Here is a 26,948-nt window from a genome sequence, read left to right as displayed (position 1 = left end):
GAGATATATGCCAGAAAATCACCAGTGTGAAATCAATTCTTTGTAAGTACCTGATAGGCCAGCAGGAGGCACATGGCTCGGGTGTTGATGATGAGATCACTTCTGCCTGAGTAGCTGATAGGCCATCTGGAGGAACAAGACTTGTCTGTTGCTTGTGAGGTCCCTTGTGAGTGCTGAACTGATTGGATAGGAGCAGAGATGTGTCTGGAGAGGTGATTGTGAGGTCACTTCTATCTGAGCGGTTGATAGGGCAGCAGCAGGTCCACATCTGGGATCTGTGTTTTTGAGATCGTTTCTGCCTGAGGAGCTGATAAGGCAGGATTTGGTTCATGGCTGGGGAAGTTATAGTGAGGTAATTTCTGTCTCAGAGGCTTCTAGGCCAGTGACAGAGACGTGGCTGTGAAGGTGAGTGTGAGGTGATGTCTTTCTGAGTCCCTGCTAGGCCAGCAGCAGGCAGTTAGGCATGGGCATTGCTTGTGAGGTCTCTCTTGTCAGAGTAGTGGGTAGGCCAGCAGTAGTTGATGGCTGGGGAAGTTATTTTGGGGAAACTTCTGTCTCTGAAGGGCATAGGCCATCAGCAGGCATGTGGTGGGGTTATGGACTTGTGAGGTCACCTCTCTGTGAGCAGGTGAGAGGTGAGGAGAAGACAGATGTCTTGGATGTTGGTGGTGAGGTCACTTCTGGGTTTGTTGCGTGTGCTCAGAGGAGTGATTGAACCCTGCCAAGCTCTACAGCAATACCAAAATGCAACTAATTAATCAAGCAGAAGTAGATGTTCCACATCATCTGACACACATTTTATTCCACTCCATCATCCTGATTTAGTACTGCTACATTTCAAATGCAGATGATGTTCTGTGGTGAACATGGAGGTGGAGTTTCCCTTTCCACTTGTTGCTAATTAGAAGCCTGCAGCCTCATCCCAGTCATCTAGGGAGTCCAGCTAGACTTTTGAGGCTGCTAAATGAATCTAGTGCTGGTGTGAGCAGTGGTGTTAAGTAATCTCTTATTGTCAGGGTGTGTGTGCTTTAGAAATCCCCCCTGCCAGAACAGCAGGGAGCTTGTGAGATTTTCCTGCAAGGTCTGAATGCTGTCTCTGTCTTTGAGGTGTCCACCTGGTTTGATGACACATTTGGAACTGTAACATGTTAGACGTCTCTGATTTTCTGTCCACGTATGCAGTCACTGGAGAATGGGATCAAAGGCTTTTAGAGGAGACAGAAGGAATGTTACCCCCCAAAAAGGTATGGTCCACATTTTCAAAGAGATTTCTTGTTCAGAGAAGTTGATGCACAAGCGAGAGGCAAAAGCTGGCCTGATCAGCTGCTGTGAGAGCACTTCTTGTCTGCTTCCTGGAGGTGGGAAGTGAGCAGGCCCCGGGCTGTGAGTGGCTGTTCAGAGGTGGTGCCTGTTGCAAGGCCTTTGGAGGCCTAGAAGGGAATGGAAGGTCTGGAGAGTTGGGCTTTGTGTGTTTTGGGGCACTTGGGGTGCCCTGTGTGCTGCCATGTGTGGTGCTGTGCCCTGTGCGTCACTGATGCAGAGGCACATGTTGGCTGCGAAGCCTCTGTGAGGTGCGGGGGTAGCAGTGTTTTCCAGTGCGAGATGCCCTGTGGTGGATCTGGGTGGTGGCGCCAGTGTTTTGCTGCTCAACCTGGGAGGAGGTGTCTGGAGAGAGCAGTGCTCTGCTCCCAGAGCCCAGCCTGCCATCACGGTGTCCTTCTGGGAGACCTGGATGAGGATTGTTAGTGACCGTGTTCCCCCCAGGATGCTCGCAGTGTGGTGTTTTCTATCAGCTGAGGTTCAGGCTTGCAGTTTCGGAAGGGTTTGATGCTTCCCTGAGTCTTTGGGACTTTACTGTCACCCCTTCAGAAAGTTATTTTCTCCCTCCTTAAAGGCTTTCTGTTGAAGGTGGACCCTCATTTTATCTTCCCATCTCAGACGCTAATCCATTCTGATCCCTCAGAGAGATGGGTAGTTAATCAAAGCAGTCAGAGCCATTTCTGCAGTTTATGCCTATCCAGACCCTTGCAGACAGGGGATACGCCAGCTCACAAGAAGTCAAGCTTCTGAGGGCAATGGATGGCTCTGAGACACCTGTCCTTGGTCAGCAGTGGAGGCGGCATCTCCAAAGCCATGGTGCCTTTGGCAAGAGTCTCAGAATAGCAGATTCCTTGAGGCTGCAGTGGGGGAGCCATCTGGAGGTAGGGCTCCAACGCCCTGCTCCACGCGGGTCCTAGTAGAGGAGGTATCTTGGGGCCTTTTCCAGTGAAGTTTTGATTCTCTCCAAGGATGGAGATCTGAGAACCTCTCTGGATCCCTCTGCCACAGTTCGGCCACCCCCACGGAGAAAAAGGTTTATTCTTAACATCTAAGAAGCATTTCCCGTTGTCCAATTTGTCCCTGTTTCCTCTCTTGCTCTTAGTGTGCACCTCCAGGAAAATCTGGCTCCATCTTCTCTGTGCCCTCCATAAGGTAGCTGTGCACAGCATGAAGATCCCCCTTGGCCTTCTCTTGTCTAGGCTGAACAAACCCAGCTCTTGCAGCCTCTCCTTATGTGCCCCACGCTGCAGCCCCTGACCATCTTGGTGTCCCTGTGCTGGACTCCCTGCAGTGTGTTAGTGCCTTTGCAGACCTGGAGAGCCGGAATACAGACATGATGTCACCTGTGTCAAAAAGAGGGGTAGAACGTCTTGGTGGCCCTGCTGGCCGTGCTCTCACCAATACAGCTCAGTATAGAGGGGAGACATTGGCCACTGCCTGTTGCGACTCTGTAAGGCCAGCAGAACTGACAGTAACACTCCGATTCTTTCTTTCTTTCTTTCTAGGTTGCTCCACTCATGAGCTTCCCAGTGCAGTGCTAGAGCCCCTGAGGATGGAGGCAGGATGCCAGGCTGTGTCCCTGTACCTGTCAACATCTTTGTCCGCATCGTGATCCCTCTGTGAAAGCAGCTGCAAGTGAATGAACTGAGGCTACGTATGGATGCGAAGGCTTCCATAAATGCGCCTGGCTTGCCTGGGTGACTTGGGGTGTGGGTTCACCTCCTGGTACCTCTGCTGTGCTGCAAATTCCTCCTTCCACAAGTGCTGTTACTGCCAGCCCGCTCGGCAAATCCTACTGTGCCCCCTCCTTTTCCTAGGAGGTTGTGGTGCCATATAGGATGAGTCCAAGACCCTTATACTAAATGCCAGCATGTCTTGAGTGCCTTTGTGTGAGTGCCCCAAAGCATCCGTAGCTTGACCTGAGGAAGTCTCAGAATTCTTGTGCTGCTGGCTCTGCGAGGGGTGAAGATGTGCCCAGGGCCAGGTTGCCCATGACACCCAGCCCTCAGTGCTCTGTGAATGCAGCTGTGGAGCCCGGACTGCTGCTGCAGAGGCTTCACAGCCAGGACAGCTGTCATTTCAGCAGCCGTCCAGTGTGGGGCTGCCTCACTGCTTGGGCCTCATTTCAAAGCCTCTGCACCCTTTTTCCCTTCCCCGGGGCTCCTAGTCCAAGTAACTAAAGGAAAGGAAGGGAGGTTACTTTGGGCTCAGGAGGCCTTCCAGACTCTCAAGTGTTTCTGTGTTGTATCTGTAACTTTTGTATTACCAAAGAAAATCCCCATGCCCCCATCCCTAGGTGGAGGTTCTTGAGGGGATGGGGGTGGAAAGCAGCAGCCTGCTGTGCCCAAAGCAAGCAGGCTCCTTCCCTCTGAAAAGAGCAGCATCGCGCAAGGAGGCAGCTCTGTGCCTGATCTTGTGCTGCTCATTTGCAGAGGCCTTGTGAGCCTGGAGTGCCTTGGCCACCTTGTGGTGTTATGGCAAGAGCTTCCCTGTGTGTCTGTGTTGCGGAGCCAAGGGAAGGGAGCGAGCAGAGCAGTGGCTGTGGAGTGTGCAAGTGGCGAGTGTCCTGCATGCATCTGTTCTTGCTGGCCCTTGGTTGTATCTAGCAGAAGAGCCAGGTCTGTGGGGCAGAGGCAGTGTGTTTGTAGAGTAGGTGGCAGAGCAGAGGTCTGGCATCAGGTTGATGGCTGGTGCAGTGCTGAGTTGATGTGACAATGTGGGAAACCCTTTGCAGTGCTGCTGCTCCGTCAGCTGATCTCTGTCCCTAGAAATGCACTAGAAATGGAAGTGGCATCCTGCTGTCATTGTGTAGGTGCTGCAGTGCAAAGGCTCCCAGCTGGGACTTGATGGTACTAAAGGAAAAGCGAGACCAATTGTTCCTTTTGTGATTTGTGCGCAGGATGCCAGAGCGGAGCTGTCCCATGACGTGGAGAGAGTCTTGCCAGGACATGAAAGCCTTTTGCAGAAGACTCTTCTGTACGGAATGATCACAGCGTATTCAAGGGACATGCGAGTGGCCCAGGTGAGCTCCACCTCTGTGAAGGTTTGCACTTTTCAGCTCCCTTGTGACTTGGTCCCAGATAGGGCAGCAGCAGGCAGGTTGATGCCATTTGTGCTTGTGAGGTGAGTTGTGCGTCTGAAGCTGGTAGGCCAACAGCATGCATGTAGCTTTGGTGATGATGGTGAGGTCTCTTGTGTCTCCATGCCTCATAAACGAGGAGCAGGCCCATTGCTGCTGTTGGTACTTTTGTGATCACCTGTGCATCAGTATGTGACTGGCGATCAGCATGCACATTGCTGCTGTTTGTGCTTGTTTAGGTCAATTGTGCCTCAGTCGCAAAGAGGCCAGGAGCAGCTATATGGCTTCATGACTGCCTGTGGGGTCTCTTCAGCCTGAACACCTGACAGTCCAGCTCGATGGATATTGCTGCTGTTTGTGTTTGTGGAGTCATTTGGCCTCAGTATCGGCTAGGCCAAAAGCAGCCACGTTGCTACTTTTAAGTATCTGTGAGGCCACTTCTATTGAGTGACTGATAGGCCAGTGTTAGGTCCAAAGCTGCTGTTTGTGGTTGTGAGGTCACTTGTGTCTAAGTGCCTGATAGGCCAGTGCTGCGCATGTGGCTGCAGTTTGTCTTCGTGAGGTCACTTGTGGCTCAGTGCCTGAGAGGCCAGTGCTAGGCCCATGGCTGCTGTTTGTGTTTGTGAGGTCACTTGTGGGTCAGTGCCTGATAGGCCAGTGCTGGTCCTGTGGCTGCTGTTTGTGTTTGTGAGGTCACTTGTGTGTCAGTGCCTGATAGGCCAGTGCTAGTTGCATGGCTGTTTTTTGTGTTTGTGAGGTCACTGGTGCCTCAGTGCCTGATAGGCCAGTGCTAGGCCCATGGCTGTTTTTTGTGGTTGCGAGGTCACTTGTGTCTCAGTGCCTGATAGGCCAGTGCTAGTTGCATGGCTGCTGTTTGTGTTTGTGAGGTCACTTGTAGCTCAGTGCCTGATAGGCCAGTGCTAGTTGCATGGCTGCTGTTTGTGGTTGTGAGGTCACTTGTGGCTCAGTGCCTGATAGGCCAGTGCTGGTCCTGTGGCTGCTGTTTGTGTTTGTGAGGTCACTTGTGTGTCAGTGCCTTATAGGCCAGTGCTAGTTGCATGGCTGCTGTTTGTGGTTGTGAGGTCATTGTGGCTCAGTGCCTGATAGGCCAGTGCTAGTTGCATGGCTGCTGTTTGCGGTTGTGAGGTCACTTGTGGCTCAGTGCCTTTTAGGCCAGTGCTAGTTGCATGGCTGGTGTTTGTGGTTGTGAGGTCACTTGTGGCTTAGTGCCTGTTAGGCCAGTGCTGGTCCTGTGGCTGCTGTTTGTGTTTGTGAGGTCACTTGTGCCTCAGTGCCTGATAGGCCAGTGCTAGTTGCATGGCTGCTGTTTGTCGTTTTGAGGTCACTTTTGGCCCAGTGCCTGATAGGCCAGTGCTAGTTGCATGGCTGCAGTTTGTGGTTGTGAGGTCACTTGTGTGTCAGTGCCTGATAGGCCAGTGCTAGGATGTGGCTGCTGTTTGTGGTTGTGAGGTCTCTTGTGTCTCAGTGCCTGATAGGCCAGTGCTGGTCCTGTGGCTGCTGTTTGTGTTTGTGAGGTCACTTGTGTGTCAGTGCCTGATAGGCCAGTGCTAGTTGCATGGCTGCTGTTTGTGGTTGTGAGGTCACTTGTGGCTCAGTGCCTGATAGGCCAGTGCTAGTTGCATGGCTGCTGTTTGTGGTTGTGAGGTCACTTGTGTGTCAGTGCCTGATAGGCCAGTGCTAGTTGCATGGCTGTTTTTTGTGTTTGTGAGGTCACTGGTGCCTCAGTGCCTGATAGGCCAGTGCTAGGCCCATGGCTGTTTTTTGTGGTTGCGAGGTCACTTGTGTCTCAGTGCCTGATAGGCCAGTGCTAGTTGCATGGCTGCTGTTTGTGTTTGTGAGGTCACTTGTAGCTCAGTGCCTGATAGGCCAGTGCTAGTTGCATGGCTGCTGTTTGTGGTTGTGAGGTCACTTGTGGCTCAGTGCCTGATAGGCCAGTGCTGGTCCTGTGGCTGCTGTTTGTGTTTGTGAGGTCACTTGTGTGTCAGTGCCTTATAGGCCAGTGCTAGTTGCATGGCTGCTGTTTGTGGTTGTGAGGTCATTGTGGCTCAGTGCCTGATAGGCCAGTGCTAGTTGCATGGCTGCTGTTTGCGGTTGTGAGGTCACTTGTGGCTCAGTGCCTTTTAGGCCAGTGCTAGTTGCATGGCTGGTGTTTGTGGTTGTGAGGTCACTTGTGGCTTAGTGCCTGTTAGGCCAGTGCTGGTCCTGTGGCTGCTGTTTGTGTTTGTGAGGTCACTTGTGCCTCAGTGCCTGATAGGCCAGTGCTAGTTGCATGGCTGCTGTTTGTCGTTTTGAGGTCACTTTTGGCCCAGTGCCTGATAGGCCAGTGCTAGTTGCATGGCTGCAGTTTGTGGTTGTGAGGTCACTTGTGTGTCAGTGCCTGATAGGCCAGTGCTAGGATGTGGCTGCTGTTTGTGGTTGTGAGGTCTCTTGTGTCTCAGTGCCTGATAGGCCAGTGCTGGTCCTGTGGCTGCTGTTTGTGTTTGTGAGGTCACTTGTGTGTCAGTGCCTGATAGGCCAGTGCTAGTTGCATGGCTGCTGTTTGTGGTTGTGAGGTCACTTGTGGCTCAGTGCCTGATAGGCCAGTGCTAGTTGCATGGCTGCTGTTTGTGGTTGTGAGGTCACTTGTGTGTCAGTGCCTGATAGGCCAGTGCTAGTTGCATGGCTGTTTTTTGTGTTTGTGAGGTCACTGGTGCCTCAGTGCCTGATAGGCCAGTGCTAGGCCCATGGCTGTTTTTTGTGGTTGCGAGGTCACTTGTGTCTCAGTGCCTGATAGGCCAGTGCTAGGGTCATGGCTGCTGTTTGTGTTTGTGAGGTCACTTGTAGCTCAGTGCCTGATAGGCCAGTGCTAGTTGCATGGCGGCTGTTTGTGGTTGTGAGGTCACTTGTGTGTCAGTGCCTGATAGGCCAGTGCTAGTTGCATGGCTGCTGTTTGTGGTTGTGAGCCCACTTGTGGCTCAGTGCCTGATAGGCCAGTGCTAGTTGCATGGCTGCTGTTTGTGTTTGTGAGGTCACTTGTAGCTCAGTGCCTGATAGGCCAGTGCTAGTTGCATGGCGGCTGTTTGTGGTTGTGAGGTCACTTGTGTGTCAGTGCCTGATAGGCCAGTGCTAGTTGCATGGCTGCTGTTTGTGGTTGTGAGCCCACTTGTGGCTCAGTGCCTGATAGGCCAGTGCTAGTTGCATGGCTGCTGTTTGTGTTTGTGAGGTCACTTGTAGCTCAGTGCCTGATAGGCCAGTGCTAGTTGCATGGCGGCTGTTTGTGTTTGTGAGGTCACTTGTGTCTCAGTGCCTGATAGGCCAGTGCTAGTTGCATGGCTGCTGTTTGTGTTTGTGAGGTCACTTGTGGCTCAGTGCCTGATAGGCCAGTGCTAGGGTCATGGCTGCTGTTTGTGGTTGTGAGGTCACTTGTGTCTCAGTGCCTGATAGGCCAGTGCTAGGCCCATGGCTGCTATTTTTGTTTGTGAGGTCACTTGTGGCTCAATGCCTGATAGGCCAGTGCTGGTCATGTGGCTGCAGTTTGTGGTTGTGAGGTCGCTTGTGGCTCAGTTCCTGATAGGCCAGTGCTAGATGCTTGGCTGCTGTTTGTGGTTCCACAATAAAGCTCATGGGGGAACAGAGGCAGTAGCTAAGCAGGTACCAAAAATATTGACAGCTCCAGGAATTTATGCTGGTGCGAAAAGGATAACCAAGAGCTGCCCAACCTGCCAAAAGTTCTCAAGCAGCAAAGCAAGCTCATAGTTAGGGCGACAACTGTGGGCCTACTTCCCTTTTCAAAGGCTACAAATAGATTACGCGGATATGCCAGCTGCCAGTGGGTAAAAACATTTGTTAGGGATAGCAGATCAGTTATCAGGCTGGGTAGAGACTTTCCCAACAAGAAAGGCCGCTGCAGGAGTAGCAAAAGACTTACTAAAAGAAATCATACCCAGGTATGGGGTTCCAGAAGCCATTGATTCCAACAGGGGTGCCCATTCTACAGCAAACATGATCAACCAATTATATAAATCACTGGGAATAGAGAAAAAACCTACATACCCCTTACCACCCAGAGTCTTCAGGACAGGTAGAAAGAAAAAAATACCAAAAGCATGCACACGCACTAACCTAAAATGGCTTGAAGCCCTAGTTTTAGTCCTATGGGATGTTCAAAATGCTCTGCAAGAACCCATAGGAGTAACACCAGCAGAAATTCTCTTTGGGAGACATTTAGCCATACCAGGGACTTATATCCCGGCTAAGACCAGCCTGTTGGACGGAGATGAACAGCTAACCCAATATGTTCTAGGTATCCAAAAAAGGTTTGAAAATCTTAAAAAATATGCTCAATGGTATCAGTGCACACCACCTGAAATACACGTGCACGATATACAACCTGGAGATGAAGTATTGGTAAAAGTATTCTCACGAAAAACTAAGTTGGAACCAAAATGGGAAGGACCCTACACTGTATTGTTCTTATTTTGCTGTTAAAGTTTTAGGAAGAGAGAATTGGATTCACCACTCACACGTGAAACAAACTGCAGACCAAGAAGCGAGCACAGCAGGTGTCACTACAGAGCAATGAAGACAACCACACATGCTCCCTGGATGTGCCTAATATTGTTTCTAACCACAAGTTTGGGATGGATAAGTATACAGTTAATAAGACGAGATAATTATGATACACAAAGGTATTCTGAAAACAATACCAAAGGAAACCAAATTTGGTTTAATTATTCAGGGCTAGGAGTGAGTGAATTCAGTTTAACCTTTTGTTGTATGTCAGCAAATTTACATGAAACGGTATTGACAGAAACTAAAAGCAAATGCTGTAAAAAAAAAAAAACAGTGTAAAACTGACCAAAAGTGGTGTATATCTGTATCCACCAAGAGAGAAATAGAAGCCCAGGTCTCCTGTGTTAGCTCGGATTAATCGAAACCGACCCCCCTGGATCAATCCAGAACGACTCCCTTGAGTAAAATGTCTCCCATAATAGTAAAGGCAGGACCATATGTAATTAAAAATACAGGCCAACAACGAGTGTTATTTAACCTATCCTGGTCTCTTAAATGAGTAGAACTACTGATGCAAATTAACATCTCTACAGTCAAACCGGCCTGTTCACCATTTCTAAGTACCTCCTATGCAGGATGGTCAGCACGGTTGCAGAGGCGAACCCTCACCTCTCCAAAACAAACGAGGAGGGATGTGACCAGTATCAGAGGGGCAGGATTAGGAGTTTTAGATAGTATAGATGCCGAAGTGCTCATGAATAAACTAAGTACAGCGACAAGTGATTTGCACAAATTAGAACATCCATTGCGTTCCTCTTTGTTAGCATTAGGAACTAAGCAGTGGCTCTTATCTAATGTATTACCTCAATGGGAAAGATTAATGAAAGAGACCACTAATTAGTTGTAAATGCACTTGGTGTAGCCCAGTATAATGTTTCTCTAGCTCTTAGTTGTATCCAAGCTCAGCTGTGGATGCAATCTGTGGTAGCGGCAATTATTAGAGAAGGTGAAGAGGGCACCTTACCCACTGAAATTCGAAAGGTAATTTGGGATAATGCAACTAAATTTGAAAAGGAATTCCACTCTTGGTGGTGTCTAGTCAATTTTACCTATGACCCCATCAACAATAAGGCTATAGCTTTTGTCTTAACAATACACAATGCTTCGGTATACACCATATACCCAATCACTGTGCTGGGATTAAATCACAGTGGAGCTGTACTGAATCCAATAGAACATAGAGTGTGGGCCCAAAGCAGCAGAAGAAAATGGCGAACTGTTGATGTTAACACGTGTGTTGTACGGGAACAACAAGGATTTATTTGTGAGAGTAATACCATCAAAGCCCAAGACATTTGTCTTGATACTGAACAAAATGTTTGTCATTTCGAAATACACCCTGATGAAATCCCTGAAACTGTACTTGTATATATTGGAAAAGGATGTGTTTGTATGGGAATCCTCTGTGATCTTATATTCGTAGATAACATTACTGTAGACCCAAGTAATCACCCAAATATTTGTGTTTGCAATTTTACTAAAATTATGGGATGTGACTTTAATTATTCAGCTCCTGTTGTGTCTTATCAATTATTACAATCTAATTATACCTTAAGTCAAGATTTATTGCCTACCCCCATCGGAATGAATCTTACATTGGTAAAGAAACTGCTACAACATGATGACCTGTGTCAACTGCTAAAACGCATCCGAAACAATGGACAAAAACCTCTAATCGCCATTCATCATGATACAGAAGAGATACAGCACATCTTGGAAAGAGTGAAGAAGGATGGAGAATATGATTGCTGGGAGACTCTTCTGGGATGGTCACCAACCACAACAGGCATCTATAATCACATGTTGCACCCGGTAGTAGTTGCGTGAAGTTTAACCGTGTTATGCCTGTTACCTACAACCATACTGTACATAAAATTATGGAAAGTGACAGTACGCCTCAAAAGGCTTCAAGAACTCTGCTTAACATGTTAGCAGGGATGCTTAATAAAAACAAAGGGAGGACTGTTAGAGAATATTGGACTGAAGCTGTCTAGAGCTGATCACTTAGCATAACTTGCTTAGCGTTAGTAGCTAAATTTGCTGAAGCCTGAGGCTGCAAGCTATGACCATTCAGCTAGATATGTTGAACTTTTAGCTAGTTAAGTAAAAGAAGGCCCCAGAGTCAGTTCAAGTCGGAGAGATAAGGGCAGGAGGGGGGACTGTAGAGAGAAACAAGCAGTTTAACATTAATGAGCAGCAGCAGGGAGATGGACTTTAACCTAGGACACAGAAGGAAGGAACAAAGGAACCACAAGACTGATTCTGGAGGACAAGATAAGGAAGTAGAAGAGCCAGACAACTATGCAAGAAAGAAGTAACCCCAAAGACTGGTTCTGAGAGACAAGCTAAGGGAGTAAAAGAGCCGTTGACACCTATGCAGAAGTGCACTAAGAAGTAAAGAACACACCTGGAAACTCCAGAAGGGACCAACCGGGAGCTGGAAGACCCCGAACTCTAATAATATGATTGGTTCAGATCTATGGGGTAGATACTAGACTGGAATGGATATAATTACCCAGGGATTTATTCAAACAGGATCCCTCTTTGGAGGCACCCAGCTTGAACTGTAATTACCGCACATCTGTCATTAAAATTTATTTTGCTCCAATCTGAATTCGAACTTCTGTCTCAGTGGGAACCTAGGGTCGGACCCTGTTATGGTGGCTGGTGAGCCTAATTGTCCATAACAGTAAGGCAGCAGTTGCCATTCTAATGTGACATATGTTTTTGCCCAAATCACAAAGCAGACCTACCAGTTAACTTCTCATATGACTGAAGAAATGATTTTTGCACTGTTTAAAGCATCAGGAACACTTGGAGTAACCTTCCATCAACTAGACAGGTTTCTCAAACAGAACACCAAGCATCTGTCTGAAATCGGAAAATGCTTAGAAGAAGGAGAAGGAATGATGATCTGTTATAAGAGTTCATGGATTTGGTTAGCAAAAGTGGAAACCAGCCTTGCTGAACATCATGGGTATGATATCTCTAAAGGTTGGTCACCAAAAGCTACCACTGTATTGTGATTGATGTTACATTCTGTGCTCATCCTGTTAATGCTCTCCACCTCTGCCCAAGCTGGAGATCCATTCCCAGCCAGAGAGTGGGATGCTGATCTACCCCCAGCTCCCTCAACTGCTCCCCCCATGCCCCTTCCCCCTCCTGGGGAGCTGGAGCTGCCCCAGGCCAGGGCAGCTGGCCAGCACCAGGGCTGGGACAGGGCACGGGGGGACAGGGAGTGTGGGGGGGTTTCAGGGCAGGGTGAGCAGCCCTGCTCAGGGCTCCCTGCTTCCCAGAGAGCCTTTTCCCAGGTGAATGTGCCTGTGCTGGCCTGGCCGGCTGTTCCTTCACCCCTCCCCGGCTCCCCGCAGGGCCCTGGGCTGTCAGTGCTTCTCTGCAGCACGAGCAGGCTGTGGGGCCATGGGGTGACTCTGCGCTGGCCATGGCAGAGCCAGCTGGCCCAGCAGCATTGCACCCGACACCCCCCTCCCCAGGGTCTGTGGCTGTGGAAGATGCTCAAAGCAAAGACGGTATTTCAAATGGCTCAGGAGGGGTTCAGATGTGTCCTTGCACCCAGCCCATGGTTTGTAGGTAGGTGACAAGAACCGCTCTGGAGTGTCCCTTCCCTGGGCCTGCTGAGTCCCTGCTGGCTCTGCTGAGCTTGCAGAGCCCTCACTCAGTGCATTCTTTGGTTTAGCCCTTTGCTTTGGGCGACCGCACTTGCTTTTGTGAGTCTCCACTCACTGCCCATCCCAGGCACACGCTGACCCTGGGGATGCCCTGTGCTCCCCTGGTGACTCCATATTCCCTTCCAGAAGAACCGGCATCTTTCACCAGCCCTGTAATATGTGAGACAGTCCCTGGCAGATACCACTCACCCTCTCCAGGGGTACTTGGCACCCACAAGTGAGGACAGAATCCTGCCCTCATTTCCTAACACATCACCCTATGAGCGTGTCCCCCTCAGCCCATGGAGAACTCATGTGCAGCAAAAGGCCTTTTTGGGTGCAACACCCTCAGCGCATTCTTGGCACCAGCTTTGGAAGAAGAGCCCAACCTTCAGGCACTGTACTGAGGAAATCCCCTTTTATTACAGAGATGCTGCTTGGGAGGCCAGCTCTGATGCAGTGGTAGACAGATGGACAGAAGGCCTCTGGGTCAGACAGATGGACTTTGTGCCTGTGGAGATGAATTCCAGCAGTTGTGTACAAACATGAGTGTCACAGATAGAATGCCCAAAGCACCCAAGTTGCCTGAGATAGATTGGATATTGCTTGTGACTAGAGACGGGCAGGTTCTTGCTGCTAAAATATCAGCAACTGAATCAGTTTCTTCAGTGCCTCCTTGAGCTCCTTGTTCCTCATGCTGTAGATGAGGGGGTTCACTGCTGGAGGCACCATTGCATACAGGACAGCCACCACCAGATCGAGAGCTGGGGAGGAGATGGAGGGGGGCTTCAGGTAGGCAAACCCCGCAGTGCTGACAAACAGGGAGACGACAGTCAGATGAGGGAGGCACATGGAAAAGGCTTTGTGCCTGCCCTGCTCAGAGGGGATCCTCAGCACAGCAGTGAAGATCTGCACATAGGACAGCACAATGAAAACAAAAAAACCCAAAAGTTAAACAAATACCAACCACAATAACCCCAGCTTCCCTGAGGTAGGAGTCTGAGCAGGAGAGCTTGAGGATGTGGGGAATTTCACAGAAGAACTGCTCCACAACATTGCCTTGGCAGAATGTTACTGAAAATGTGTTCCCAGTGTGCAGGCCCCCAAAGAGAAAACCAGTGCCCCAGGCAGCTACTGCCATTTTGACACAAGCTCTGCTACCCATGAGGGTTCCATAGTGCAGAGGTCTGCAGATGGCAATGTAGCGGTCATAGGCCATGACAGTGAGAAGACAATACTCAGCTGAAATGAAAAAGACAAACAAAGAAATCTGGGCAGCACATCCTGAGTAGGAAATGGCCCTTGTGTTCCAGAGGGAATTGGCCATGGATTTGGGGACAATGGTGGAGATGGTGCCAATGTCGAGGAGGGAGAGGTTGAGGAGGAAGAAGTACATGGGAGTGTGGAGGCGGTGGTCACAGGCTACAGCTGTGATGATGAGGCCATTGGCCAGGAGGGCAGCCAGGTAGATGTTCAGAAACAGCAAGAAGTGCAAGAGCTGCAGCTCCCACGTGTCTGCAAATGCCAGGAGGAGGAACTTGTTTGGGGAGCTGCTGTTGAACATTTGCTCCCCCTGGGCATGGGTGTCTGTCTGAGGAGGAAAAGACAGTAAAATGTTAGAGCAGGCTTCTCCAAGCCAAACTGATACCATTTCTCATAGTACCCCCCACATTTCCTCTGTCCTTCACCTTCTTTCAGAATCCTTGCTTGAGCTCTGTTTGTGCTGGCTGTGTGTGCTACACTGAGCAGGGGACCCTGCCATGGTCTCCAGAAGAGCCTGTTCTGCTCTGCCGGGGTGCCAGGGGTGTAAATGGAGGTGTCAAACAGCCCCAGATATTCGGTGGGATACCTGGGGATTGGTGCCGTGAGCTCGGCAGAGGGAACTTGGTCCAGTGACCCAGTGGGACTATTCTCTATTTGCCATAATGAGAGGTGAATACAGCACTCATACCAGCTGTCTCGGAAAGAGAAGACCCTTGTGAGGGCTTCATCTCCCCCAGCCTTGCCCTCTTCAACAGAGGTGTCTGCATCTGAGCCAGTCACACCGTCGCCCACTCTAGCAAGGGAGAGAAGCAGCCAGGTGAAGGCAGGGGGTGACCTCACACTTTCTGGACGTCTCTGTTCCAATGAGATAGACTCTGTCCTCACGTCAACTTACTGTCCACACCCTTCCTCCAGGCACTGCAGTGGGAATGCGAAGTGACTAGCTCTGATGCACACATCCTGCAGCAGATTACGTCCACTCCTTATGTGAAAGGGCTGTTCAACATTTTGAAACCCATTTTCTTCAGAAAATGATCTTCAGTGGAGGGGTCATTATATATTTATTTAATTTTTAGGTGCCTCCATCTTACTGTGGGAGCATTCTCTGATGGGGTAGAAATCTCTGGCATTTCAATTGCTCTCAGCATGAGCACTTGTGCATGCCAAGAGGAAATAAAGAGCTCACTGTGACTTTGTACAGAGTCGCAGGATCTGGTCTGTCAATAAGTTTTTCCCCTTGCTGTGCTGCACTTGTACCTCCCTCAGCTAAAGGACAATCACACTCACAAATTCCTCTAAGAAAGAAAGTGGACTGAGCTGAGAGCAGAGGAGTTCAGTTTCACAGTGGAGATTTCCAAATTCTTCTCTCTCAGCCCAGAGATGGAGAGAGTGAAGAGTGTATCTGACTCATATCACAGAAATGCTACATGGAAGCTGTGCTCTGCTGGAGGGCAGCTTCCAAGTTGGCAGATCACCCCAGAGAAACAGTCAAGGGTACGAAGGTGGACTGTCCTTAAAGGAGAGTCAGCTGATTACCTAACCTGATGAAATGCATTGTCAGCAGCCTCACAGGTTGGAAAGGGACTGGCGCTTCTCACTACCATGAAGACCGCACCACGCAGGACACAAAGGGTTGATGTCTTAACTGCAGCTGAATACCCCCATCATTTTGAGAGATCAAAAGGTCTGAGAAAAAACACAGCAAGTCACTTCATCCCCACTTCAGCCTACAGACAGCATCAGCATCACCTTCTCTGGCCTCATGAGGGTTTGTCTGACCTGCTCCTTAGGACCTGCAAACACAGAGATGCTCCTGGACAGTGCCCTGCCTGTGGGAGCTTTCTTTAGGGCAGAACCAAGTGCACAGAGCATGGGATGGGGTCTGTAAGCACTAAGCAGGAAAAAGACTTTGGGACAGAGAAACAGCTCCCAGCAGGGACAGCTCCAGGCACCAGAGCTGGGCAGGGAATGAGAGGGAACTGCTTCTAGAAACGTCATGGGAGGATGGATTTGGGCAAGTCATGGTCAGTCCCTGCAATGCCCACACCTTCCACAGTGTGCTCACTTCTGCCCTAAAGAAACCTCCCAACAGCAGGGCACTGTCCAGGAGCATTCCCATTTTTGGAGGTGCTAAGGAGCAGGGCAGATAAACACTGCTGAGGCCAGCAAAGGGGAAGCTGGTGCTGTCTATAGACTAAGGAATGGGTGCAGGGACTTTCAGAAGTTCCTAGCAGACCCATTGAGTGCTCATTGAAACTGTTAAGGAGTTTCAGTCCTTTGTTCAAAGCTGACAGCTCCATCTCCATTTTCCCCTTGCCAGGTGGCAGGAAAGTTAAAGCACCACCTCAGGAAATTGGCTTCTCTTTCAGGAAATCCCTGTCTTTGCCTTCCTCTTGAAAAGTTCCCTCTGAAATGTCCTGTGCATGAGCTAGAGTTGTGAGCAGCCCTGACCCATGCAGAAACCTCTCAACAGGAGAATGAACCTGCTCTGCTGGGGTCGATCGTCCCTGCAGCACCGTGGGGAGTTCCCGGGGCAGGCTGAGTGCTGTGCCCTGCTGCGCAGGCAGCAGAGTCACTGCCCCAGGCACACAGCACCCTGGAGTGTAGGGACACTGCTCTGAATTACAGCCCATGCAGACCTGGGTGCACTCCCTGGCTTCACACCCCTGCAGCATCCCGGGGAGAAGGCAGCAGGATGCCCTGTCCCTCTGATGGTGTGGCTGGGATTCCCTGCTTTAGAAGCACCTCCTCCTCCTCTGCACTCAAGAAGACAGCAGAGACATCCTAAAGAACCTAGCAGTCATGGGATGCGATGGGTTTAGAAGACCCCTCCAGGAACTCCAGCAGTATTGCTCTACAGCCAGAGACTTACTGTGTCAGGGGCTGTGAAGATTTGTCCCTCCATGAGCTCTCCTCTCTCCTCCCACTCCACACTGCCTTTTGCTTCTCTCTGTCTTGTTTCATCTCACATCAGCAAGAGCAGGCAGTGCCTGGAGCCCTGCTGCTCTTTGCAGAGGAGATGCTCTTGCACAGAGCTGTCTCTCGGCAGTGCTGACCTGTTGCCATGAGCTCCCTCTGTCCCAGTAGACTGGCCCCACTCGGGAACAGTGGCCTAGCTGAAGGTGTGACTTCATTTCTCCTTTGTACTCCCTCCTCTTGGGAAATGTTCACTGAGGTAAACCAAAATAATCATCTATGATGTCTCTCTCAACACAGTGAAGAGAGACTGGTCCCAGCATTGCAATTTGTCTCATCAGAAGATGATTATCTATGAGAGATGGAAACGTCGCACTCCGGAAGATCCTATTCCCAACTCTTTACTAGGCAGGACACCTAGACAGGGACAAGAAGAGAGTTCATTTACCTATGGTTCAGGTGTTAATTCAGATGAGTCAATCTGGACATCTCATGCCAGGTTAGATACCCCTGGGCTGGAGTGGGATTCAGATCCCTCCCCTGAATTCCACAAACACACAGGAGGTGGGATTGCCCTTGCCAAAGCTGAAGTGAGCACAACAGAGATGTCTGCATGCGAGTGCCTTGTCTAAGCTCCCATTGTAATCAGTGAAGATGGAGGATGGGAGTCAGTTGCTCACACACAAACACCTGGTGACATTTGAAGAGACAGAGGTGGTGCAAGGCATGTGCCAGTGACTGTTTGCTCTGATGGAACAACTAGGAGACCTGCATCCTTCTAGAGCATGAGGTTGGGGCCAGGTGGGGAATTTTTCTTGGCCATCTGAAATGACACTCGATGCCTACCACTGCTCCTAGAACTCCACTCACTAGGAAGCTGAGACTCATGCACATCTCTATGTTGCAAACATTTAATGTAATTCAGTGCAGAGCCTTGATTTAATGACATAAAAACAGGCCATGGGCAGGGCCATGTCAGATGCCTGGGGTGTCCAGCACAAGCACAGGTCTCTAGCAGATCCAGCATGGGACCTACAGGAAAGCCATGTCCTTTTGGAGTGGTTGCTGGGTAAAAGTGCCCCAGGGCCTCTCTGGTTTCCTACCTGTGCCCAAATAACTGAATGCCACCACTGCCTTTAGACAAAGTCCATCCTGTCTGCATTCAAGCAGCTGCATAAATGGGAGGCACATCACATCAAGGACTCCACTTATGTCCCTGCACTCTCAAACCCTTCAAGATCTCCTACTCCTGAACCTCTTCTCATCCCAGATGATATGAACAGGGACTGTGCTAATGATCTCCCCAGAATGGCTGCATCACAGGCTGTCCAGGCCCAGGGCCTTCTTCACTGGCACCTTGTCCTTCCTGGAGATCAGCTGACCTCTGTCACAGGCCCTGTGGAGCTACAAAGTCGTCTCAGGCAGCAAAATCCTCTCCTGCCATTTCTGCACAGCCCAGCTCTGCTTTCCTCTGGCCTCAGGTACTGCAGGGTTTGCTCCCTTAGTGGGAACCTCCTTTCACCATTACATTGCCACCTGCTATCTAGGCCGGCATGTCCCTGCACTGAAGTGGGCCATTGCACATACGGTGTCCTTGACTCTTGGTAACATGGCTCACCATGAGCAATCTATGCTCTGTGCCACACCTGAGGCTCTGCAGCCCAAATATGTGCAAGTGAATGCAGCCTGGGGCACAGGCAATAGCAGATGGAGATGCACAATTTGTCACAGTACTGAAACATCGTTAGAATAACTGGAATGTGGTGGGATCACTCACATGACTGGAGGGCTATGCTGGCCCCCTCAGCAGCAGGCCCACATTTTCCCTAGTCTTCCTCTTGCTACTGATGTATTTGAAGAAGCCCTTCTTGCTGTCCTTGACATCCCTTGCCAGATTTGATTCCAAATGGGCCTTAGCCTTCCTCGTCGCACCCCTGCATACTCTGACAACGTTCCTATATTCCTCCCAAGTGGCTTGTCCCCCTTTCCACATTCTGTAGACTTCCTTCTTCTGGTTGAGTTTTGCCAGGAGCTCCTTGCTCATCCATGCAGGTCTCCTGCCTCCTTTGCTTGACTTCCTACTCAGGGATGCTCCGATCTTGAGCTTGGAGGAGGTGATGTTTGAATATTAACCAGCTCTCTTGAACACCCCTTCCTTCTAGGGCCCTAACCCATGGGATTCCTCCAAGTAGGTCCCTGAAGAGGCCAAAGTTTGCTCTCCTGAAGTCCAGGGTTGCGATCCTACTTAGTGCCCTGCCTCCTCCTCACAGGATCCTGAACTCCACCATCTCATGGTCACTGCAGGCAAGGCTGCCCCCGACCTTCACATCTTCAACCAGTCCTTCTTTGTTTGTTAGTACGAGGTCCAGCAGCACACCTCTCCTTGTTGACTCCTCCACCACCTGTGTCAAGAAGTTGTCACCAATGCTCTGCAGGAACCTCCAGGACTGTTTGAGCCTATCTGTGTCATCTTTCCAGCAGATATCAGGCTGGTCGAAGTCCCCCATGAGAACCAGGGCCTGGGATCGTGAGGCTACTTCCAGCTGTCTGTAGAAGGCCTCATCGACTTCCTCTTCCTGATCAGGTGGCCTGTAGTAAACACCCACAACAGTGTCACCCATGCTAGCCTGCCCTTGAATCCTTACCCATAAGCTCTCGACTCGCTCTTCATCCACCCCTAGGCACAGCTCAATACATTCCAGTTGCTCTCTCACATAAAGAGCAACTCCACCACCTCGCTGTCCTGGCCTGTCTTTCCTAAAAAGCATGTAGCCATCCATGACAGCACTCCAGTCATGCGAGCTATCCCACCATATCTCTGTAATAGCAATGAGATCATGGCCCTGCGACCGCACACACATCTCTAGTTCTTCCTGTTTGTTCCCCATGCTGTGTGCATTGGTGTACAGGAATTTCAGAGAGGTGATCGAGCATGCAGGCTTCCCAGGAGGGGTGCAAGAGGATCCTCCATAGCCACATCCCATGCGCACTTCCCTGGCTGCACGCACTCGCTGCAGGCATCCCAACTTCAGCTGCGTTTTGCCAACTACCCTGTCACTATAACTCTCCCCTTCCCCCATCTTTCCTAGTTTAAAGCCCTCCTTACCAGGTTGGTCAACCTGTTGGCAAAGACACGCGTGCCCCACTTGGTGAGGTGGATCCCACCTCTTCCCATCAGTTCTTGATCTTCAAACAGGGTCCCATGGTCGTAGAAACCAAAACCCTGTTGCCAACACCAGTGGCGCAGCCAGCTGTTAACTTGGAAAGTCCGTCTCCTCCTCCTCTCATCCATCCCCCTCACTGGCAGGATTGAGGAGAAGATGACCTGGGCTCCCAGACCCTTGACCACCATCTCCAGAGCTCTGAAATCCTGCTTGATGGTCTCCAGTTTGCCCTTGGTGTCATTAGCGCCCACAAGGAAGAGCAGCAGTGGGTAACAGTCCAAAGCGTGGACAAGCCTTGGCAGTCTTTCCATGACACCTCTCACGCGAGCCCCTGGCAGGCCCCAAACCTCTCTAGACATGAGGTCAGGTTGGCAGATAGATGCCTCCATCCCCTGCAGCAGGGAGTCCCCCAGAACAATCACCCGCCGCTTCTTCCGGGCATTCCGGCAGGGCACAGGGCCTGTTGTCCCAGGTACTTCCCTTGCAGCCATGCCCATCTCCTCCTCATCCTGGAGGGCACTAAACCTGTTCTTCAGCTGCAAGTCCTCAGGAGGAGTAGGAGCCTTTCTCCTCCAATGAGAAGTAACCAGCTTCCAGCCGCCTTCTACAGTGTTATGTACCGTTTCACACGGCACAGAGCCCTCTGGCAACTCCACTGCTGAGGGGGGTTGGGACTCCCGAAGCTGTACAGTCTCCGAGAATACCCTGTCTATCTCTTGTTCCGCTTCTCAGATGCTGCGCAGCCTACTGACCTCCTCCCGTAACTCCCTTACCTGACGACACAGCTCGTCAACAGCAGCACACCTCCTGCAGGAGAGCTGACTGCTAGCCCAGGCCTCCCGGAGAGGCCCCAAGCACCCCCTGCAGTCTGAGACCTGCAGAGCTGCATCTGCTGTCAGAGGGTGTAAAATGCTGCCATTCAGCTCCTGTGTGTGAACAGGCAGTGTGGGAGGACACACCAGCGTTCTTGCAGGGCAGATGCAGGTCTCCTGGGAAAGGCACCGGGACATGGAGGATGCAGAAGAGAAGAGCCCACATTGTTCCCTGGGTTGCATGGACACCCTGGGAAAGCTGCCCCAGGGCCATCGTCCCAGACCAGCCCCTCACATCACCCCTTTCCAGTGCTGGTTGCTCACCCCAGGCATGGGGTGGTGCATGGCCAGCTCTGTCCTCCTGCAGGTCTCCATATCATGACGGAGGGAAAAAGATCAGCTTTGCGTGATCTCTGTTCTGCACCAGACCCCGGCAGATCCCAGAGTATGGCTGTCTGCTGACCCCCACGTGGGGCCCAGGCTGGGCTGGGCAGGGGCTGAGTGCTCAGACCTCCCAGACTCTGGGGGATCATTTAACAGTCATTTAATAATAACCCTGCCCCACTGAGCAACAGACCCACATTTTCCTTAGCTGCCTTCCTTTTCCTGTGGATGTCCTGACAGGAGGCCTTCTCGTTGCCCTCCCCTTCCCTCACTGGTTCCAGCTCCATCCGAGCTCTGGCTTTCCTCACGCCATCCCTGTGTGCATGGACAAGGTCTTGATGCTCCCCCAGGGCAGCCCATGCCCCTTCCACCATCTGTGCATGTCCACTCAAGCACCCTGACGGCTGGTGCTGCTGCCAGGGCAGAGGTGGAGGATCACCCAGAGCAGCTCTTCAAGGAGCTCCCCAGGGAAAAGCTGTGCCCAGCCACAGCCTCAGACCCAGCCACAGCGTGGCAGAGGAGAGCTGCCCTCTCCCAACCCACCCTGGTGGTGCCAGCCCCACCTCAACCTGCTTCTCCAAGGCTTCAGCACAGCCCTCGAGGGAGCTGGAGCTGCCTCGGTCACCGGGGCAGTCTGGTGGCTGGAGGGTTTGACATGGGCACAGCAGGAGCAGTGCTGGGAGCAGGGAAATTGGGGTAAAGACCCCTGCCCTCAGCTGCACAGCCAGGGCTCTGGACAGGTGATGCCTTTGTGGCCAGCCAGGCTCCAGGTTTGGGGTGGATGCCAGCTCAAGGGTAGGAGCACCAGGATTTTCATGGGCTTCCAGTGCAGCCATGACCGTGGTGAAGGCAAGTGGGCAGAACCTGGCCCATGCAACTGCAAAGGTCAGGGGTGGAAAAGGCAGTGTGGGTCTGCTGAAGGCCCTCCCTCTTCTTCCCATGGGGAAGGAAGTCCCCAGGTGATGCTGGACTCTGTTTTGGCTGATGGGAGGGGAGCACAGGGCAGGGTGGAGGAGGCAGATGGAGCCTCTCAGGGTGCATGAGGGAGTTTTCCAAAGCCCAGGGCTGAGCCAGGGACCTTTGGGTCTTCCCTCAACGCTCTCCCAGCCGGATTCATTCTGCCATGCCCTAGGAGCTCTCATCCCTGTGCCAGCTGTGCTGGAGCAGAGGCCGAGGAGCTGGAGTTGCCTCAGGCCAAGCTGTGCCAGCCCCGGGAGCTGGCCCTGAGCATGGGGCAAGCCGAGACCCTTCTCACATATCTTGTCCTGCTAGGAGGACAGCATGGGGATGGGGAACAGCCTGTGTCTGCCCAGGGGCAGTGCAGGACCTTTTGCAAGGGAGGTGACCGTGACAGCCGCTATGCGGCAGCAGAACCAGCTGCACCCCCTCCCTGCAGCCCCTGACACAGTCCTGCCCACCCCTACCCCTTCCCGGCTCCTGCCCCCTCGCTCCCAGCCCCTTTCCTGGCACCATGGGGACCAGCTCTGCAGCCAGAAGCTCCCCGACCCCTGGCCCTCCCCACCTTTCTCCATGCTGGGGATCCAGCCCCAGCCAGGCAGCAGGACGCCAGCCTCCCCCCGGCCCACCAGCCTGCTCCCCCCATGTCCCTTCTCTCTCGGGGGTGGGAGCTGCCCCAGCCCAGGGCAGCCGGCCAGCACCAGGGCTGGTATGGGGCACGGGGGGGATGGGAGGCATGGGGCAGTGGGGCAGGGCAAGGAGCCCCACTCAGGGCCCTGCAGCTGTGCTGGGGACACCTGAGGCCACTGGGGCCAGCCAGGCTCTGGATGCTGCTTTGACATCAGCTCTGTGCTGGGAGCGTCAGGGTTTCACCCTTTGCAGGGAGCAGCCTGTGGTGGGGCCGTGAGCGGGGCCCTATCCCGGACCCAGGCTCTGTCCTGCTCAGAGGCAGAGGAGGACGAAGGAGCGTGGGGCTGGCCAAGGGCTCTGCCCCTCGCCCACCAGGAGTGAGGTCCATGGGCCAGGCAGAGCCTGTCTCTGTGCCCAGGGTCTTTCCATTCACGGAGCTGCAGAGATGTTTTGGTGGGAAGGGACCTCTGGAGGTCTCCAGTCCATCCTCCCATGCAAAGTAGGGCTGGCTGGAGCCCTACAGTCTTGTCTGGAGATCGCTGGACTGTGCCCGAGCCCGGTTACCGTCCCCAAACCTGCTCTCTTCCTCTTGTTTGGGCACTGTGGAACAACACCTCTCGTTGGTGGGTCACTGCCCTGCCTGCCTTGCCGTCACCCTCAGCTCCCGGCTCCGTACGGAGCAGCCCTGCTCTTGCTGTGCCCAACAACATACTCTTTGTAGCAGGAACCCAGTCACAAATGGTGCATAAACAGTCGAGCTGTGATATAGGAAAACTTGCTCTCCTCTATATGCATTATAAAATCAGACCCAAGTGGCTGCCCTCGCTTTTTCATCCAGCTAAGACTGTGTGTCCAGTGTTACCTGGGTAGGATGTCCAAAACTGAAGCACTCCTTACACCTTTAATTTGACTGTCAGGCAAGTGTTGCTGCTGTGGAAATAGGGTCACCTTTTGTACCTACAACCTCCTCTGGGTTCTGCTTGGATCCCAGCTTCCCTTGCCAAGGCTTTCTTGGCTGTAGTTAGGGGGCAGCTCTGAGGTAGAGACGGGGAATCAGATCAACAGGACGGGGACAGGGTCAGGTCAGGACCCGAGAGGTGCAGGACCAGGCACAGGCATGTCCACAGCATAACTCAAGCCAGGCCCAAGGACAAGGGGAGCAGCTCCCCGGCAAGGGGAGGAGGCCCTGTAACAACGCTGGTCACTCTCTGTCTCCCCTGCTTTGTGTCCAGGAGATCCCCCTCCCTATCTGCCTGCAACCCCTCCATGCCCACCCTGTTGCCCAGGACAGCCCGAGAGCCCCGGTCCTGCTGCCCCTCCGGCAGCTCCTGCTGCCCCAGGGACAGAGCAGCCTGCCCTGAGCTGGTGCATGGAGAAACCTGTTTCTCAGTCTCACTTTCTATATCTCCGAATGCTGTCCTGCTTTTCACCTGGGATGTCCTTGCTCCACAGAGAGCCTTTCCCCAGGGGAGTGTGTCTGTGCTGGCCTGGCCAGCCATTCCTGCACCCCTTCCCGGTGCTCCTCGCAGGGCCCCGGGGTGGTGGTGCTGCTCTGCAGTGCGAGCGGGCTGTGGGGCCATGGGGCCACAGGGTGACTCCTGACTCCACATGTGCCATGCTGGTCAAGGCAAGAAGCAGACCCAGCTGGACAGAGATCATGACCGGTGACATTGTTGGCATGGGTCATGGACAGTGCTCAGAGTGACATTGCATTTGCAGTGGCACAAGAGGTGTTCAGGTACGCACTAGCTCCAGCCTGTGGTGTTTCACTGAGGGTGAAAGAATCACTCTCCAGTGCCCCTTCCCTGGGCCTCCTGGGTCCCCACTTCCTCTCTGGGGATTGCAGAGCCCTTCTTTCCCCATGCATACCTGGATTTAGTGTTTTATCTTCTGGTGACTCCACCATGGACCGTCCCTCACTTTGTGAGGCTCCACTCACTACCCACCCCCAGGTACATGCTGTTCCTGGAGATCCCCTGATCTCTCCTGGTGGCTCAGATTCCCCTCCAGAAGGATGGCCATGAATGAGAAAAGTAAGAAAGAAAGAAATGAACAACACATATCATTTGTAGTGAGAACATATGTGGAAGATCTGGTGAGGAGTCAGGTGAATGGCAGTGCATGTGGTAGCAGCCCCGCAGTACGCTCTCTGCACACTGATGGAAACCCATCAAGGCTGGACATGCATATTCCGTTCTGTCAACAGTGTCTAGCTGCTCTGCAGCCAGTACCTACCCAAGGTTAGCACAGCTGAGATAAGGAAATAGTTCTAGTAAATATAAGGGGCCTTTAGGATACAACAAAGAGAGTCTTGCCTTGGTGTCTGACCCATGCGTCCAGCAGTTGCCCATCAGCGATCCCTCCATGCAGTTCCTGGGGCTCCTACACAGTTTGGAGTGTAAGTAAGTCCTTTAGTAAATCAATCCTCTTTAACCCCTTATGAACCTTGAGTGTCTCTAAATGCCAGTATCTGACCCTCCCTTTCCCACCTTGTGGTCAGGTCCTTGATGCCACATACCCTGGTAAAGGGAAGCAGATGCACATGAGACAGTTATTGGTGTGTACATTGTGCCCATTGAAGCATTCTCCTCAGAGCATCCTTAAACTCCTTGTTCCTCATGCTGTAGATGAGGGGGTTAAGTGTTGGAGGCACCACCACGTACAGAACTGCCACCCCCAGATCCAGAGCTGGGGAGGAGATGGAGGGGGGCTTCAGGTGGGCAAACATGAGAGTGTTGACAAAGAGGGAGACGACAGCCAGGTGAGGGAGGCACGTGGAAAAGGCTTTGTGCCTGCCCTGCTCAGAGGGGATCCTCAGCACGACTGTGAAGATTTGCACATAGGACAGCACAATGAAAATGAAACACCGAAAGATTAAAAAAAAACTAACCACAAGAAGCCCAACTTCCCTCAGGTAGGAGTCTGAGCAGGAGAGCTTGAGGATCTGGGCAATTTCACAGAAGAACTGCTCCAGAACATTGCCTTGGCAGAGTGGTATTGAAAATGTGTTCCCAGTGTGCAGGACAGCATGGAGAAAACCACTGGCCCAGGCAGATGCTGCCATTTTGACACAAGCTCTGCTGCCCATGAGGGTCCCATAGTGCAGCGGTCTGCAGATGGCAACAAAGCGGTCATAGGCCATGACAGTGAGAAGAGAATATTCTGCTGTGAACAAGAAGACAAGCAGAAAGACCTGGGCAGTGCATCCTGAGTAGGAAATGGTCCTGGTGTTCCAGAGGGAATTGGCCATGGATTTGGGGACAGTGGTGGAGATGGAGCCAAGGTTGAGGAGGGAGAGGTTGAGGAGGAGGAAGTACATGGGGGTGTGGAGGCGGTGGTCGCAGGCTATGGCTGTGATGATGAGGCCGTTGCCCACAAGGGCAGCCAGGTAGATGCCCAGGAACAGCAAGAAGTGCAAGAGTTGCATCTCCCGTGTGTCCGTGAATGCCAGGAGGAGGAACTCAGTGGGGGAGCTGCTGTTGGACATTTCACTCACTGCAGTCACAGGGGACTGTCAAAGGAGGGAAAGACATTGACAAGTTAGAACAGACTTCTCTAAGCAAAACTTTTTCATAACCTCCCCCAAACACACACACATTACCTCTCCCAATCTTGGCAGGACCATCACTGAGCTCTGTGGCTGGAGCTCTGGTTTGTGCTGGCTGAGTTTGCCATGAGGAGCAGGGACCTGTGCCCATGGGCTCCAGAGGAGTCAGCCCTGACCTACAGCAGTGGGTGCATGGGAACAGGGGTGACTAAACTTCTATATTCACAGTTTTAGTCACATTTAGTCTGCTCATAAGGTAGAAGGGCTTTTCAGCATCTTCCTTCCGAGTTCTAAATAATATGGGTTCATGAATAATTTTAAGGCTTGTTTTGTTTTCTTTTAGATGCCTCTGTCACACCTGAGGAGGATTCTTGGAGGTAGAAATCCTCAGCATTGCTACTGCACTCAGAGTGACTAGCTGTGATTCCTGAGAGGCAAAAGGATTCACTCTCGCTTTAGCGCAGAGTGAGGAGAGCTGGTTGGTCCGTCTTGTTCCCAGCTGCCCTGTGCTCACACCTCTGAGGTGGAGGATGATCACACGCACTTTACCCTTGAAAAGAAATGACACTGCTGAGAGCAGAGGAAGCCGATTTCAAAGTGCAGATGAACACATACAGCACTCTTTCTGAGAGTATC

General features: G+C 51.9%; 3 pseudogenes; 1 reads left to right on the top strand and 2 right to left on the bottom strand.

The window, feature by feature from the left end:
- Nucleotides 1-26,948, bottom strand: part of LOC136993816 (scavenger receptor cysteine-rich type 1 protein M130-like) — a 261,469-nt pseudogene that overhangs the window by 35,923 nt on the left and 198,598 nt on the right.
- Nucleotides 9,483-10,798, top strand: LOC136993739 (uncharacterized; annotated as a pseudogene).
- LOC136993738 (olfactory receptor 14C36-like) lies at nucleotides 13,276-14,170 on the bottom strand (annotated as a pseudogene).

This window comes from Apteryx mantelli, chromosome 20, assembly GCF_036417845.1.
Source record: "Apteryx mantelli isolate bAptMan1 chromosome 20, bAptMan1.hap1, whole genome shotgun sequence".
Classification (NCBI taxonomy): domain Eukaryota; kingdom Metazoa; phylum Chordata; class Aves; order Apterygiformes; family Apterygidae; genus Apteryx; species Apteryx mantelli.
Note: the sequence above shows the minus strand (reverse complement) of the source record. Positions and strands in the feature narration are given on the sequence as shown.